Below are 18357 nucleotides of genomic sequence, written 5' to 3' on the forward strand. Positions count from 1 at the left end.
TTGTTAGTTTTTGTGTTCTGTACTGCAGGTATTTCTTTTTCTTTGGCACACTGCTTCCGCTTCTATAAAGTAAATTATTAGTGACATAAACTAAGTCGTATTCATCTTAGTATCATTTGCACCCACTAGAATGAGTAGTGTGTGGTATGCACACAACGTTGGCTGAATGAATGAAGGATTGAATGAATGAAGACAATACAACCCATGGTTGGACAGCTTTAGTTGTTAGCAACTCTCTTATGTTGAGCTGAACTGTTCCCTAGATCTGTCACTTCTGCTACAAAGAGATACAATGAATATAGATTTATTTCCTCCCTAATAGCAAGCCTTCAAGTACTTCCATCTGTCTTTTTCTTCTTTAGGCCATATTATAGTTTAGAGATGAGGTATCCCCCCAAAAGCCCATATGTGAGACAAGGCAAAAAATTTTTAGAGGTGACATGATTAGATTATGGGAGATATAACCTAATTGGTGGATTAATCCACAAGACATGGGGCATGCCTTTGGGGTGTTTATTTTGTCCACAGTGAGTGGAGTTCTTTGCTTCCTGGCTGTCATATTCTGAGCTACTTTCCTTTGTTAAACCCATCTGCCATGATGTTCTGCCTCACCCTAGGCCCAGAGCTATGGAATTGGATGACCATTGACTGAACCTCTGAACCAAAATAAACTTTTCTTCCTCTAAGTTGTTCTTCTCAGGTCTTTTGATCACAGCAAGAAAGAGCTGACTGAAATACCACATATTCACAGTTCCTCAAAATATTCCTAGTTGGAGAATGTTTAGACACTTCTCAATTCTCTGTTCCTTTTCCTTCAGCTCAATCAAGTTTGTTTCAGTCCTTCTTGAATTACAGCTATATGGTAGAGATATTGTGTAAACTGATTTTGATTTAGAAAGACCTGGGTTCCAGTTCTTTCTTGGCCATATTAGTTCAAAGAGCAATCTACAATGACTGAGTAAAACTTCCTGAGATTTGGTTTCATGCTGAGTAAAATTAGGATGACAATGATAACTGTAAATAATGTATGCAAAATCTTGGCAAATGGTCTGTAATAGACAAAGCACTTAACTAACTGCTGCAACAGACCCAATATGTGATATAATAATAATAAAAAAGAAAGAAACAAAATTGTCATTAACAAAACTATTCAGGGAAGTTCCCTATGGGCGGGGTGGATAGCTACTCTGTAGGATTGAAGGAAGCTCTGCTCTCTTTTATACAGCTTCCAGGGTCACCAGGAAGGACCTCCTAGTTAGCCAGAAGGGAAACAAAATATAATATAGGAGCAAGAAAGGGATGTATTTATGTGGCAAGCATGGAAGTGTCTTATGTCACTTTGAATCCCATACCATTTGCTAGGACTTATAGTTCAAAAAAGACTGGGAAATACATAGCAGAATGGAATTTGATGAGATATACATAAGCATTCAGTGAAAATAAAAGGACAATAGTTGTTTTAGTCAGTTTTATATTGCTGTGATAAAATACCTGAGTAAAACAATTAAAATGAGGAAAGGTTTATTTTGGTTCCTGGTTTCAGAGGTTTCTATCCATGATCACTTGGCTCCATGATTCTGGGCCTGTAGGAAGGCAGAACATCATGGTGGGGAGGACAGGGAGAAGTGATCCTGTTTACCTCATTGCAGCCAAGAAGTAGAGTGAGAAAGAGAGAGGCGGAAAAAAGGGTTTAGAGTTGGGACAAGATACATACTTCAAAAATGTGTCTCTAGTGACCTACCTACTGTGACTAGGCCCTACGTCCCAATAGTGTCATCAATTAAGGACCAAGTCTTCACTTCATGATTTTGGGGGGACATTGCAGATCTGAAATACAATAACTCTTAAATTAGACTAAGTTGACTATTTTTTATGGCCTCATTAATTTGTGATCATGTTCATGGTTTTGTGTTTTATGAATTGCCGCAGTCTGGCTGGGCACAAAATAACCGAGCCTCCACAAAAGCCTTGTAGATTCAAACAGCACCTCTTTATTCCCGAACTCTCACCCACACTCTACACGCACGTTCTGGGAAATTACACTCCCTCCACTGGGCTCTGCGTACCAATACTCTCAGAACCCCAGGAGAAATCAATGGGAACTCAAGGAGCGGACGCCTGAGGCAGCAGGATATGCCCTATTCCCAGCAGGATCCACCCTAAACCTGGAGCCACCCTAATCCAGCAGGATCCATCCTAAACCTGGAGCCACCCTAATCCCTGAGCAGGGTCACCTTTCTGAACAATTTCAACCCCAAAATGCCATGCGTCATTTCCAACTTGGCTATGGCTCTCAGCATCTCCCCCCTCTGATTAATTAAACAACAAGCAATGTGGCTTAGGGACTGTGCCTGTTACGTTGTCCAATTCAACATACCCGTCACTGACTACAGGTCCAGCATACACCCATACTTGTGGATAGGCCTATGCACCAGTGCGGGGTGAGGTTCTTTGCCTCACCTCTGTTGGCCCCCAAATTTGGCCTTTGCTAGCAGAAGGGAGGAGGATACAGAAATGCCTCGACACCAAGCCAATTGACGGCTCCTTTGGAAAAATTGTATCTCTGGTGACACCATCAGCAAAGATACGCCAGCACTACCACAATTTGCTGCACCAACAGATAGTTCACAATGCATACAAGTGATACATAGTCCAGGCAAGTTCTGCAAGCAGTTCAAAGTGGAGGAATCTATCAATATGTCCATTTCCTCCCAAAGTAAATCAACTCCTTGATTGAGCATTACTTGTTGAGTTATTATTTATTGATGCATCAGTTTATACAGTTTACTGTGATAGCTATCATAGAAGCTGTAGTTTGGTTTTATCTTTGTCTTCACCAGCACTGGGATGAAGATAGGAATTCTGGCAATGATGCTAAAACAAAATTATGTAACATTCCAACAGGGACTAAGAAAACAATTTTCTGAACAATTGACATTATCCTGAACAGAATTATTAAATATAATGAAAAGGAAAGGTGAAAGTAAACAAACAGATCTGATAACCTCCTTATTTGTACACATATTAAAACAATCCTCAACAGCTATTTACCCAATTTAAATTAAACCATTAAAATCAGGTGAAATAAAAAAAAATTTGGATCCATTTTTCATGAGCACTCCTCATATATGATAAAACACATAAGACAATAGTAAAGGCCTTGTAGCCTAAAACTGATCAGAAAAACATTAACATATGTCTGTATGAGCTCAAAAAATAAAATAGAACTTTATGATGTGGGAAAAGGCAATAATAAAATAGATATTGAAAAAAGCATCCTGGTTAATCACTATCGCAGATGTAAGAATAGCCAAGCTGGAGCTCTGGATATCAGCTGTTATGGATTTGAGTCAAATCATCTTCTTTTTGGTCTGTAGAAATTGCTTTGGTTAGTCTCTCTGGAATCCAAATCGGCTGCTGTTCTCCCTGTGGAAACACACAAACGGAACCCCAACTCCAGACAATCACTGGGTCAGGACCTTTCCATTGTCCTGTTAGAATATCTTTCCAAAGTACCTTAGGCTTATGTACATTTTTTGGATACATATGTCTTTCCGCAGCACTAAGCCCTGATGAATCCGAATTTAAAAAGTTTAGAGTAAAAAGGGTTATTTTAAGTTTATCTTTGGGGGATATATACCCCTTTCCATTCCCTCTTTTTGCTTTAATAAGTACGTTTTAATAGTTTGATGAGCTCTTTCAACTATGCTTTGTCCCTGTGGATTGTATGGGATTCCTGTTAAGTAAAACATTAACTGATTTTTCTTCAGGGATGATGTTCCAAAATATCCTATATGCATCCTTTAGAAATTTAAAGATCCTTTTAAATTTAAGTCTTCCAAAAGCATTTTGCCTTAGTTTTTAAATTACTTTAGTCCTTTTAATTTTTTGATGTGGTTTTAAACCAATTTCCTTCTAGTTTAATGTTTTCTAAATTGGCTCTTGTCAAAATTTTAACACCCTCATCTGAGACTTCTAATTTCTGCACCACCAGAAATTAAAGTTGATGGGCTTTTTGAAAAAAAAAATTACTAATAATCTTCTCGTTCTTCTATTTTATCCAATATTTGACTTTAAACTTCTTTCTTCTACCTTTTTCTATCTTGTATGTCTGGATCTAATAGATGTCTTAGTTTTTTGCATTTTCTATCTGAAATACCTTTACTTGACATTTTCAATCATTTTCTATATTATTTCTATCTTCTAGTTTTTTTTTTCCCCCCTAAGGTTTGTACATTCACCCTTAGTTGCTTTTTTTTCCTCCTAGTTTTCTTTTGTTTCCTATTTTGTGGGTTTAAAATTCTTGTCTTCCTACATCTTCTCTATCTTCCTACATCTTTTCTATCTTTTTTTCACCTTCCTGTACTTCTGTCTTCAAAGTTTTTCATTTCAAATTTTTAATATTTTTTTTTAATATTTTTTCTCCAAATTGCTTTTATCCTATTATCTTCCCATTTTCATGTTTTTTTTTAAGTAATGCTTTTAAGATTAACTAGGCTTTGAATGACGCAATCTTTCCTCCATCATGAAGGCATCTCGACCACCTTCAATTTAACCTTTTAAAGCCTTCCAATTATCATCTATACTGTACTTTTAAATGTACTTTTTTACCACCTACAGCTTCACTCTTTTAAACGAGGCTTAGATTTTGTTTAAATCGCTTTAATGTTAGTTTACATGGCTGCCCTTTAACTAAAGGCTTTTTTTTTTTACTCCATTAAGAAGCTTTGTCTCAATCTGCCATGTACAAATACCTTTTTTTTTTCTTTCTTCCTTTCTCAAGCTTTTAAAGTAAGTCTAGTTTCCTCAAAATTTTTTTAAATGGCATTTTACAACTTTTTACTTTACCACAGAGTTTATCTCATCTAGAAACATTTCTTTTTTTAACCTTTATATTAAAATATATTTCCATGTCTTGAATGTTTTTATCTCTTTTGTAGCCTTTAACCCTTTTTAAAAATTTACATTATGAAACAACCCTTATAAAATTTCTGAATTTAGATAAATTACTCTAAATATTTTCATTTTTTATGGTACTGTAATACTATAATTGAAACCCAACTGAAACTTCTTATACTCTTTGTATATAAATTACACATGATAGAATCTTAACTCTTAGTAACCTTGTTTTAGCAAAGACACAGACACAAAGCAATATTAAACCTTTTTTTTCCATTTACCAATTTATGAAAACACACATAATGTTTAAATATATTACCTTATGTAACTTAATAAGTAAAGAGTACTTGATTTTATATTTAGTGGTTGATATTTTAACACTTTAGCTTTGTAAATTAATCAGATCTTTGTAGAAACCAAGATCTTAGACAAGTGTAGTAAACAGAACTAGCCATCTCTTTCTTGTTGAAGAAAAATCTTTTTACAGAATACCATGATTGTCTCATTGATATACTTAATAACTCGTCTTTAAAAAGCCATGGGCTACATTTTTTTTTTATTGTATCAACATATGTCCTAACTGTTCTTGGTCTTACTGGGGTGCCTCCTTCCTCTAACAATTTCTCTTTCTCAGGGGTGAACAACTTCAAACTTTGAGTCAACCATTTTCCCCAGTTTGCCTGAGAAAGTTCTAGGAACAGGCAACTTGAAATAAAAACAAAATAAATCAAAACGAGAACACATTGTTTTTTGAAATGGTCACCCATTCTCTCGCCTTCCCTCCGGAACGAGCAATTTCACTTACCTCCAAGCTTCAGACGTTCCCCGTATGGGCCAACAAATGCCGCAGTCTGGCTGGGCACAAAATAACCGAGCCTCCACAAAAGCCTTGTAGATTCAAACAGCAACTCTTTATTCCCGAACTCTCACCCACACTCTACACGCACGTTCTGGGAAATTACACTCCCTCCACTGGGCTCTGCTTACCAATACTCTCAGAACCCCAGGAGAAATCAATGGGAACTCAAGGAGCGGACGCCTGAGGCAGCAGGATATGCCCTATTCCCAGCAGGATCCACCCTAAACCTGGAGCCACCCTAATCCAGCAGGATCCATCCTAAACCTGGAGCCACCCTAATCCCTGAGCAGGGTCACCTTTCTGAACAATTTCAACCCCAAAATGCCATGCGTCATTTCCAACTTGGCTATGGCTCTCAGCAATAAATGATGACATTAATTTGTGATCATGTTCATTGTTTGTGTGTTTTATAAAATTTAAATTATTCTGTACTCTTCTGTAAATTTGGACAATATTTTTACATAAAAATATCCTTTCTTTATTCATATTAAATTACAAAAGGAAAACATATTGAGTCTATTAAATTTAATTAAATATCTACCTTGAGGATATTAAAAAGATAAGATTTTATATAAATGACATCATATATTGGACAAACTGGCTTTAGTGTTGACCATATTTGTTAACATTTGACTGCATAAGTATCACCATTATTTTTTTAAGAAAATACATACTTTGTTTTAAAACAAATGAATCATTGCCTTTATATTTTGTGTGATTCACTTTTAAATATGATGTACTTGAATTTATGCTTTTGCAATTGTATTTATTCTTACATGCTGCAAAACACTTTCCTACAAACTAATAGCTTAATACAACATACATTTCTTTTCTCACCATTTTCACAGGATCAGACAAGACTCTGAATAACTGGGTTCTCTTTTCAGGGGCTCAGGATAAAATCAATATTACCTGGGTTATATTCTCAATTAGAGCTCAATTTTCTCTTCCAAGTTTATTCAGGTTATTAGACAATTATTTATTTATTTATTTATTTTTCTTGCTGGTATGTGATTGACATTCCTATTTTCCTGGGAATGTTGGTTGGGGGCATCATCTCAGCTTTATCAGGTCTTTGTCATTTAGCTGCCTCTTATGACACCTTTCTTCATAAAAGTCAATAGGCTAACTCTTCAGATGTTTTTATCTATTCTTTCAGGAAGGACCTTGTCCTTTTTAGGAGCTCAATTGATTGGGTCAGGGCTAGCCAGGATAACCTCCCTTTTGATTACCTCAAAATCAATTGATTTAAAACCTTAATTATATCTGTGAAGTTCCTTGACCTTGGTTACATAAAATTACCTAATCATAGGAGTGAAATCCATCATATATACTAGTCCAGGCAGTGATGAAAGGGAGGTGATCCTACAGAGCTAATCCCCAGGGAAGGAATGGGATTTAGAAGTCTTGAGGGTCATTTGATGTTTCTTTTTCTTTTTACTTTTTCTATTTGTTTAGCTTTATTATGAAGGGCATCTATAAATTCTGCCTATGAGAGTCATTTTTTTTTTTTCTATTTGCAGTAGGTATTCATACTTTTGGTCATGACTTTGTGATTATTCACCTGTGAAGGATAGGATATGACATCATTTCCCTGTCCTGTGTGTTACATATGGTTCAGTGACTTCCTTAGGAGAATGGATAAGAGGAAGAAATATGTGTCCTTTTGAACTGTAGTCTTGAGAACTGCTGAGGCATTGGACTCTTTTTTTTTCTGAGAGAGCAACCTGTAGTAACTGAGCAAAGGGTCCTTTTCTCTTAAGCTTAGGAGACTCTGGTACCATAAAGCCCTGTTGACACATATGACAGCATTTGACATGAACAGGAAATAACCTATGTTGTTTATAACCAATAAGCTTCATGCCTGTTATAACAGCAACTATTTACTGTTATCTTAGATGCACCATTTTTTTCTTTTAAACAAGAGTTAAATTATATATATTCTTATTTAATTTCACTGTACTGGGCAACATACTTTTGTCAAACTTGTTAATATTATTTCAATTCTTGATCCTGTTATATTACCTTAGCAATGCCATTTAGCTTGGAGTCATCTGCACATTTGGTAAGTAGCCTTAGATATCTTAATCCAAATAATGCACACATTTTGATTGTGACTCAAAGACTGAGCCTTCTACCATGTCCTAGAGATCCTCAATATGACAAAGGGCCATTAATTAATCACTGTTTTCTGGGACATATTTAACCAGGGTCCTATAAATAGAGTGTCAGATTTCCTGTTTACAAAAATAACATGGGTACGGAAATTAAAGATGCCATGATGAAGCAAAAGCATGCAATATTACATAACTTTTAAAATTCCTTTTCTTTAACATGCTGAGAAATTTAGCTATTGTTAAGTTTCCAATTCAACGATGCCCGTTTTCCCTTTCCATTTCTTTGTCAAGACTTCCTCCAGAAGATTGTTCATCCTCCTCAAAATATAAAGGTTTTCTGTGCCCTTCTAACTTCCTTGCTTGCAGGTCTTCTTTGCCTTTTTGTAGCAGGATTCCCCACACTGATGGTCTTTTTCCCCAAAATTTACTCTTCCCCAAACTGGTCTTAACCACATATTCTTGAACTTTAGGCTAATTTAGCCTATTTATGTTAGTTTTCTTTTGTTCTTCAGTTTCAACTTTATAGGACCAGTATGAATTTGCTGTTTAAATTCATATTGAATTTATTCACCAGCATCTGAAAATAGTCAATCAGATCCACCTCAAAATAATATTAATGATTTTATGAAAATAAACTGATTTAAAATACACTTATTTTTTTATAAGTGTATTTCGTAACTGAAAATGCACTCTCCCCCATCTGCCCCTCTCTTTATATATAGGAATCCTACATTTACGGTAAATAGCAATATGAGATCCTACCTGTTTTAGTCAGCTTTTTCACCACTGTGACTAAAGGATCTGACCAGAACAACTGTAGTGGAGGAAAAGTTTATTTGGGGGCTCATGGTTTCAGATGTCTCAGTTCATAGACAGCAGACTCCATTCCTCAGGGCTTGAGATAAGGCAGAATATCTTGGCAGAAGTCTGTAGCAGAAAGAGGTTCACATGATGATCAGAAAGCAGAGACAGACTCCACTTGTCAGATACTTCCTCCAGCCACACCCCACCTGCTTCTAGTTACCAACCAATTAACCCCATCAGTGGATAATTCACTGATTCTATTAAGGCTCTGACAACCCAATCATTTCCCCTCTAAACCCTCTCACATTATCTCACTCATCAACTTTTGGGAGATACCTCACATTCAAACCATAACACCACCACACATATGAATGTAAACCATATCATGCTCTCTACACACACAGATTGCTCCATTTTGCTATGCATAGGTTTGTGCTCAAATTTGTCCTAGGAAGTCTTGGTTTACCACTATTTCTCTTATTGTAAGAAATAATTGTATACTTTCAGTTTCAGGTTTCTGTGGGGTCTCATTATGCACAACATATAATATGATAATTATACCCTGGGTCTTCGACCCAGTCATAATCAATATTTTTATATATTATTTGTATTAAGATATCAAAGGCTACTTACCAAATGTATTCCTGTTTATAGGGCAAAAACATATTTACATATATATCTGGTAATATCACTAGAAAGGTGTTTGATAGTAATTCTATATGACAACTTGACTGGGCTAAGGGATGCCTAGATTGCTGGCAAAACATTATTCGTAGGTGTATCTTCAAAGTCGTTTCTAAGAGAGATTAGAATTTGGATCAGTAGACTGAGTAAAGGAGATTGTTCTCACTAATGTAGGTAGGTATCATGTTATCCACTGAGGACCCTAATAGAAAAACTGATGGAGAAAGTGAGAATTTACTGTTTTAAGTTTGAACTGAAAAATCCATCTTTTCCTGCCCTTAAATATCCATGCTCTGATTTTCTTATTTTCAATTTCTGACAGAATTATAACATCAGCTCCCATAGTTCTCAGACCTTTGGACAATAGTTTTCCTGATGATCAGCTTGTGGATGGTGGATGGCAGAACTTTTCAGCCTCCATGATTGCATTAGCCAATTTGTCTAATAAATCTCAATCTCTATTTCTCTATCAACCTATAATGAACATACCCAATTGGCTCTGATTCTTTGAAAAACTCTAACATAAATATCAGAAACTAAAATTAAGTGAAACTTGATATTTAAAAAAAAAAATGGAGTCTATCCTTATTGAAAAGAATGGAAAAGATTGTTCAGAAAAGTACACAAAGGATGGGACCAAACGATGATCTGATACAGAGATTAAATAACCATCTAAAAAAAGCTGAACCTATTGTGCAGAAACATGGAACAATGACCCCCAAAGTAATTAAGATTTTATAAAGGCTGTCAACTTTACCGTGACCCCATCACAGAGTGCAAGGGTCTGGGGCACAGAGTAGTGTTAAATGTAAAGATGAGGCTGCAGCAGTTGAGAGATCTCAGTGCCCTGCCTAGTAGTGCCTCATCTCTTGGATTGTGCCTAGCACTGCCTCACTTCTTGGACTGTTTCCCTGAATCCCAGTTAACCATCCTCCTTAGTCACCCTATATTTTGCTATCACAGGCCTCAGTATTGCTCAAGTTATAGTACAGGAAGGAACATACAGTAAATTTTGGCAGAGTCCTGTAATTCTCTATCAACGTTCATCCAGAGTGCAGGATCCTGTGACCATAGGTACTGCCACGTAGATTTAGAAGGTTGGATCTATTCAAAGCCATAAGCATCCCACCCAGACAGAAAACCACCACAGAGCTGGGCCTACTGTGGTGATCCTAGATCAGTAGAGCCTTTGGCACATGATTTTACCCTAAGAGAGCTACAGATACATAATTCAAACTCATGAGAACTGCTATGGAGGCAGGGTCACCCAGAGCCTTAGGGGCCCAAAAACTATGCAACAAAGTTCAGGAGGCAAGACATCTGAATCAGTGATGTGGAAGGAAAGACTTCCACCCCAGCAGGCCTGGAGGACAGAGTGTGAAGTCAAAGAAGATTATGCTTAAGTCTTAAGGTTTAATGTTGTTTTCTCTGTTGCATTTTTTAAATTTCTTGGAATTTATTATTTTTTTCTTTCATATTTTTCCATTTTTTAATAGGAATGTCTATTCTATGTCTGTCCTGCCATTATATTTTGCACATAACAGGATTGATTTCGTAACTTCATAGCTGAAGAGCAATTGCCTCAGAATGAATCATGCCTTTGAATATTACCTTTATGTAAAGTAGGTGATATTTAAGTGGGACTTTGGAATTAGACTTTGAAGTTTATGCTGGAACAAATTAAGACTTTTGGAACCACTAGGATGAAAAGGATATATTTTATATGCATTTTGAGGGGCTAGGGTTTGGAAATTTCTGTCCCCCACAAATTCATGTGTTTAAATCCTAATCCCCAACATTTCTGTCACTTCTAATACACTCAGTCTATAGGATTTTTGATATAGCAGCTTGAATAGAATAACATGAGGTTCAACAACCTTGTCTCTGGCATTCTTCACCTCCTTTTTGGTTCTTTACCCAACCATTCTTGCTTTTAAGCTTCTTGCAGTACACTATTCCCATTACTAGCCTCAGGGTTTTCATGATGTAATTGAGAAAGATCATTTTTGAGAGTGATTTTCAGTATGTGTTATTGTCCTAAAGGTTTGTCCTTCACGCCTTCACCTCCCAGACGTACTTGCCTTTAAAGAGTTGAGAAAGCTAAAATTCAAAGAAATATATTCTTAATGGGAGAATTTTAAGCATATTGTAATATCTATATGTTATTACTATCTCTATATACCTCTATTATATGCTAATATTATTCATTATATATATATACATATGTATGTGTATATATATATATATATATATATATATATATATATAAAATTATATGGCTATGACTGTAACACTGTGTATTATCATTTCAACTTGATATTCAAAATCACCTATAATTGTGCTCACTTTAACCATTCTCCTTTACCTTTAATCTCATTCTAAATTGAAGCTCTTGCCCAAATATCATATTGTGTTTTATGTTTAATTTGCTCTCTTATCACTATTCTTTCATGAATTTCTTCTTTTTCCAATGACTTTTCTTCTCCATTTCATCTATTTAAATCCTTGAACCCTGTTTTTGACATTAATCAAGTATACAATGAATGCATCAGTATGAGTTATGATAGAGAGATGTAAATTATATTAACAAGCTCAAAGGCAATATGAAGTGGAGGAAAAATAAAAATGGAATATAAGATCATGAGGAAGTCTTGTAGAATAAGAGCCATCCAAGGATGTGCACATTGTAATCTTTGGAACTTGTGAATATATTAAATTATACATCAAAAAAAAAATTAGAGTTGCAGATTAAATGGATCAAGATAGAGAGATTGTTCTGGTTTCACTGGTTGGGTTCACAATAACATGAATGACTTTTAAGTGGTTAAATAAGAGGGAGAAAAATTAACAAGAAAGATGACATTATAAGTAAGATTTGAACAACCATTGCTGACTTTGAAGATGGACAGAAACCACGAGCCAAGGAATATAGGTAGCTCTAGAAATTGAATAAGATGCTTTTGTGGTAGTTTTTTATAGTAGCAATAGAAGCTAATAGATACAACATGATGATAGAATCAGTATTCAAGCAAGACATGGAAAGGTGAGTATAAGAATTATTAATAAGATTTTAGAAAGTACATCATATTAGAAATAAATAAATTGATAATATTTATTTGGGACATGGTAAATTAAGTTGGGTTTATAAAAATTACATTTATGTATCTCATAGACATGGTCATAATTTAGTTGCTGATATTTTAATGCTGTATTCTAAATTCAGGTCTTAATCCTCATGGAATCTTCACAACAATCATATGAGCTGGATACAATTATTATTTTCCATAGGGAAAAAAATAGAAACACAGAGAAGTTAACAAATTTTCCCAAGGTCTTATGTCTATTGAGTGGGAAGTTAAATTTGAACAGTCTGATTCCCAAACCTCTGCTCTTCCAAGTATTCTATTTTGAATGAAGAAATCCATTTATCTTATGTGATTTCAAGGGGGAAAAACTAGTATCTGAGAGGAGGTTCTAGTGATTTACACTAGTTCTTATGAGGAAAGAACTTGTAAAGCACATGCTGTCAATAGTTAATTTACTTGAGACGTGGAACCAATTGATTTGGCCGAGAACTCGTAGGGACATGGTTGAGCAAAGGCTGAGATTTACTGCTGGACAGGAGTCAAGTGTTCTGAGTGAGAAAAGAAGGTAGAAGTGGAGAAAGTAAGTAGTGAAAATGCTTGATCCCTTGAATAAGAAAAAAGTAGTGTGGAAAAGATGATTCAGTCCCTCAAGTTGGCTGCAAAACAGTACAGTATGACTGTGAGAAGTTGATCATTGCCAGGAAGATGAGAGAGGGAAAAAGCTGTAGGGAACTGGTTAGTTGCATAAGTAGATATTTGTTATTTCATATGTCATAACTCAAGGGGTAATTCCATCACATGTCCTCAGTGGAAAGGACAAAACTTAGTTTACACTGAAACTTCAGTCTGAATGGAGTTTTAGGCCAAAAGAGCTGATTTTACTTTAAATGCTTAATGATGATTCTGTAATTTTCAGTGCTTAAACCTGAAAGCATAGCTATAAATACAGAATAAAGAACAATGCCTTATCCAATAAAATCAAGTAAAATTACTTCTGTCCCATGGCATTTACAGATGACATGAAACAAACTTTATTGACATTGGAAATTGGCATCTTCCTGAATTTGAAACTAAGTAAGTGATTTTTCCATTTCAGCATCTTCATTTCATTTTGACTAGAATTTCTAGTGAGAGGCTATTTGTTCCTTTTTGTTTAAAAACCTCATATGTGCTAAGTACCATGCAAGCATAATTTTAATGCTAATTCAGCCCAAATATCATATTGATATCATATTGACAATGTTTACAAGATTTGATTTTTTATTCTTACATCACATAATAAATTTACCCAATGGTATTCAAAGTAGGTGGCAGAAAAGTTTAGTAGACAGATTATTTTCACTTGAAGAATTGTCCATTCACTTAAAAATATTTTTTGTCAGCAAAACCAAATACACATATTCAAGGCCTGTAGAATGGTAGAGATAGATCTTTTTTTTTTTTTTAAACAAAGCACTGAGGTGCAAATTATGCAACTGATTTGACATGTGGTTGTAAATAATGTAAAAATTTCCCTTTGGTTTTTAAAACTTGCATTTTTAAAAATTAAAATTTAAAAATTCTTTAAAGTGTCACAAAATAAGTGGTTACTACTCAATTTATCAAGTTTTTACAGTTACTAATAATAGGTATATAAGTAGTAAGGAAAATATATAAGATGTGGGGATTTGATCTAGATAAAGGTAAATAATAAACTTATTTCACTAAATTGTCCCATTAACTTGAGTTCCTAAATTATGTTACAGTATAAAAATCTTAGAATTGTTTTGAACATCCTGGGACAAATAGATCTCTTTCTATTCATAAATAGGCCTTCTAGTGGGATTATCTTTCTTTTCTCTCTCAATATTATTTCATTGTCCAAAAAATTAAAAAAAAAAAAAGAGTCACAGTCATATATTTTATTTGCCTCATCTCCTTTAGAAAAACACTGAATTGGACCAGTCACCTTCTCCTGTTCACATCTGCACCAATAGGTGTCCTCTTTGCTCAAAACCTATGCATTTTCTACTGATGTGTATTCATCTACTATAAGTATCCGTGGATCATCCTTGAAGTCAAGAATGCTTCCAATCATGGAAACCCAACATATGACACATATTTGGGTCATAAATTGTACTTAGTAAATACATATTGAATGATGACCAAAAAAAAAAAATGCTTCCTAATTGATAGTTTCATTGTCTTTACACAAATTGCTCTATTTGATAAAGAACTGACTCATTTTTGCAGTGTGGATATCCCAAAATAGGACCTCCTAATGGCATTCCTAATATCATTATTTGTCAAGGGACACTTTCTGGTAAAAAAATTTAGATTTTATTTTATTTTAGTCACTGAAAGAATTGTTGGATTTCTGTGCTGTTCCTATTATTTTTGTCATTAAGTACTCAGTTTCCAAAGATCACCTCTAACAAATTTTCTCCTCCCTTTAATAAACACATATCTCTGATAATATTGAGAGATACAAATTCTCCTCTCTAACTTCCACATGGCAATCCCTATGTGATATTAAATCTGGGATGGCTATGTGACTTCTTTTAACCAAACGCATGGCAGAAGTGATGTCCTGGGAGTTCTGAACCAAGGCCTCAAGTAGAATAGCAGCTTTATTTTCCTGACTCTTGGAACCAATATTTCATTCTGGGAAAATTCCAAAGTGCATGAATAGGCAGGCAGGGCGTTGCTGATCCATAGTCCCTGCTGAGCTACCAGGTGACAGTCAGCTGTACTTGAGAGCCATTTGTGTGCACCATCTTAATATACCAGCACAGTTGATTACCCAGATGACTTCAGGCACAGATATCACATGGAGCAGAACTGTCCAGGGAAGCTCATACCACTCTCAATATTATCAGAGATCATGGAACAGCTGCTTTTTCAGTTACCAAATCTTGGAATTATTTGCAATGCAGCAAAAGATAACTGAAACAATAGACTATTTTATTCTAACACAAAAAGACATATTAATTTTCCAAAAATGTCTCACTTAAGACTCTAAAAGATGACTGAGCTAAAACAATGTTCTACAGAAATGATAATATTAAGATATTTTGTTAATATAATATGCAGTAACTATCTTATCAAAATGATATGTAAAAGCAGAATGGTTTCCATTTTTGTTGTAAAGAGTCACTGATTTTATTTATGTCATTCTATACATACACACTGTACATTGATTTGCAATAGAAATTGCTCTTTGCCCCCTATATTTTTTTCTAGTCTTCATGTACCAGATTTTTGGCTAGAAAGGTAGCAATTTAGAATATAGACTGCATTTCTCAATCTACCAAGATGCTAAAATTCCTGACCAAGGAAATATAAATGGGAATATCCTGTGTAAGCTTGTGAAGATGGCTTGCCCCTTCTCTCCTTCCTTTGAATGGAATATAAATTATATATTTACAATGTATCTTGAACCCAGAGATCAAAGTCATACCAGTGGAAAAGGGTATGAACCTGGCACTGTGAACCTGGATTGTCTACTAGGAATTTTCATATAAAAGAGAGGTAGCTTCTGATTTAGTTAGCACACTGTTATTAGGATTCTCCAATACTTTTAGTCCAAATTAATCCTCAATCATGTAACAAATTTACCAGGTTCTAGGCTGAAACTATTTGCTAGTAATCCACATTTCTGTAACAAATCTTTTAAAGTGATATTGCTAAAGTACATTTTCCTCTCACTGACAGTATTTTTTATATAAATAGAATAATCATAACCAACTTCAACTAATTTTCTTTCTAACATGCCACTAGGAAATTTGAAGTAAATGCATGATTTTAGCACCAAGTTAGCTTGGAATCTTTTCATAAGCAGAATTTTATTTCAATATTCTTTCTTCATGTGTCTAAATGCTAAATAGAGAGTACAAGGGAAGAGAAGAAATCATTTAGGGGAATGATGAAATGATAAAAATTGATGTACATGATACAAAATAAAATTTTTAAAGTAGTAGATGTACAAGTGTATAATACTGTAACATGTATACATACACACTGATAATAGTGTACATGTATATATACACATTTTTCTACAAGAAAAGCTTAATAGGGTGGCACTAGCTAGACAATTAATGGTGAAGGAAGTTAGTCTAGCATTAGGAGAGCGCCACAGGAAACGGCTTTTGAGCAGGAAGGTAACATGCTAATACATAATTAAAGCAGCATGCTGCTGCTGATGGTGTCTAACTGTGGAGCTAAACATGACTGAGGCACAGGGAGAATCAGGGATAATATTATAGTCTTAATTTTTGTGAAAATAGTGGTAGTTTGCACTCTTGTTTCAGAACAAGTATAATATGAAAAATCAGCAGGAGTATTTCAGTAGACACAACCCAGTATCATTACCACCCCCCACTTCCCTTATCTACATCCTTACTAGAAAATACTTTTTCCATTATAACTTTCATTTACTCTGTAATTACCCATTACCATCATCTGCTGTTAAACTTTACATGAGTGATGGTTGATAAATCTTTGTTTCCTACATTTGTAACAATTTTCTAATGGTAAGATAATATGTACAAAAAAGATCAAAAGATACATTGTAAATCATTTTATAAATCAGCATATTCCTTTTACCACAATACCCATAAAATTTTTCTCTGAAAAATTACCACAATCTATCTCTCTCTCTCTTTCTCTCTCTCTCTCTCTCTCTCTCTCTCTCTCTCTCTCTCTCTCTCTCCACACACCAGACACACAGAGATTATCTGGATTTTTATTCCATTAAATACTAAACATTGTTTTTCATAAAATGAAGAAGGATGTCTCCATCTGGCATACATTAAATTTATTTCATAAAGCACAAGCATATATAATTTATGTCACTTTTTGTCTATTTAATGTTATGACAAATGCCAGTTTTATTTATATACACGTATTTTTTTTCTAAATCCTTCAAATATATCACATTGATTTCCTGTAGAAATGAATTTCAAGGTTTCATTACATTCATATATCTCTAAAAATTTATCTTTCTGATTTATTGATGCAGCCTAGCTATTTCCTAGTTAACTATATTTTTGAAACTAAACTATTTCTTGATGGGAATGCACATAGCATAAAAATATAGATTAAAATATGTAAAAATTTGCCTGGCTATTGTATCTTTTCAAAAATGGATATGATTCACACAAACCTGTAAATGAGGAATTTATGATTCAGTAACAAAAACATATGGACCACTTTATATTGTTTCTGTGACTAGAGGCTTCTAATCTACATTGAACGGACATTTTGAAATGCTTCTTTGGTAGGATAATTTCAGCAGGAAGTTTCTTACTCCCTAACTATCACATAGACATCAACTCTTGTCTGGGTTCTTTTAAAAATGGCAAACTAAAGTAAATATTCTCACACTATCACTTTTCTTTATTGTTTTGACAAAACCAAAAATTCTATCATTATGAACATTTTGTATGTGGAAAGGAACCTGTAAGACATTTCCTACCTGAAGAAGACAGAAGTATCAGGTTTCCAACTGTATTAACACCTTACTGATAGCTGAGCTTGGATCCATGTTCCTACTTTGCTTTCGGGAGGTCACAACTTGATCCATTTCCCTGATACAGTTCACAAAAGGAAGAGCAAGCAAGCTCCAAAAGTGAGAAATTGTAAATTTGGAAAAAAATGAAAGAAAATAATTTCAGTATAATTCATTAAATTAATTCCAGTGGCAGTTATTTCAGAGATGTCTGCAATTTTAGTACTAGCTATTTTCGCAATAATAACATAAGCAAAACTTGGCATTCATAACAAAAAGAGTACCTACCAGTGATTATGTGAAACATATCTCATATATTATAGTCTTAATTTTTGTGAAAATAGTGGTAGTTTGCACTACTGATCACCCATGAGGACAAGAAACCCGTGAGGTAAAGATGGCCACTTCTTCAGTTAAAAA

At 34.6% G+C, this 18357-nt stretch overlaps 1 long non-coding RNA gene across 1 annotated transcript in view; it reads right to left on the reverse strand.

The window, feature by feature from the left end:
- Positions 1 to 8735: 8735 nt before the first annotated feature.
- LOC139702124 (uncharacterized) overlaps positions 8736 to 18357 on the reverse strand; it is a 141491-nt gene continuing 131869 nt past the window's right edge. Inside the window, exon 3 of the long non-coding RNA XR_011704725.1 lies at positions 8736 to 8802. This is a non-coding gene — a long non-coding RNA (uncharacterized lncRNA). The remainder of the gene's footprint in view (positions 8803 to 18357) is intronic.

This window comes from Marmota flaviventris, chromosome 15 (assembly GCF_047511675.1).
Source record: "Marmota flaviventris isolate mMarFla1 chromosome 15, mMarFla1.hap1, whole genome shotgun sequence".
Taxonomy (NCBI): domain Eukaryota; kingdom Metazoa; phylum Chordata; class Mammalia; order Rodentia; family Sciuridae; genus Marmota; species Marmota flaviventris.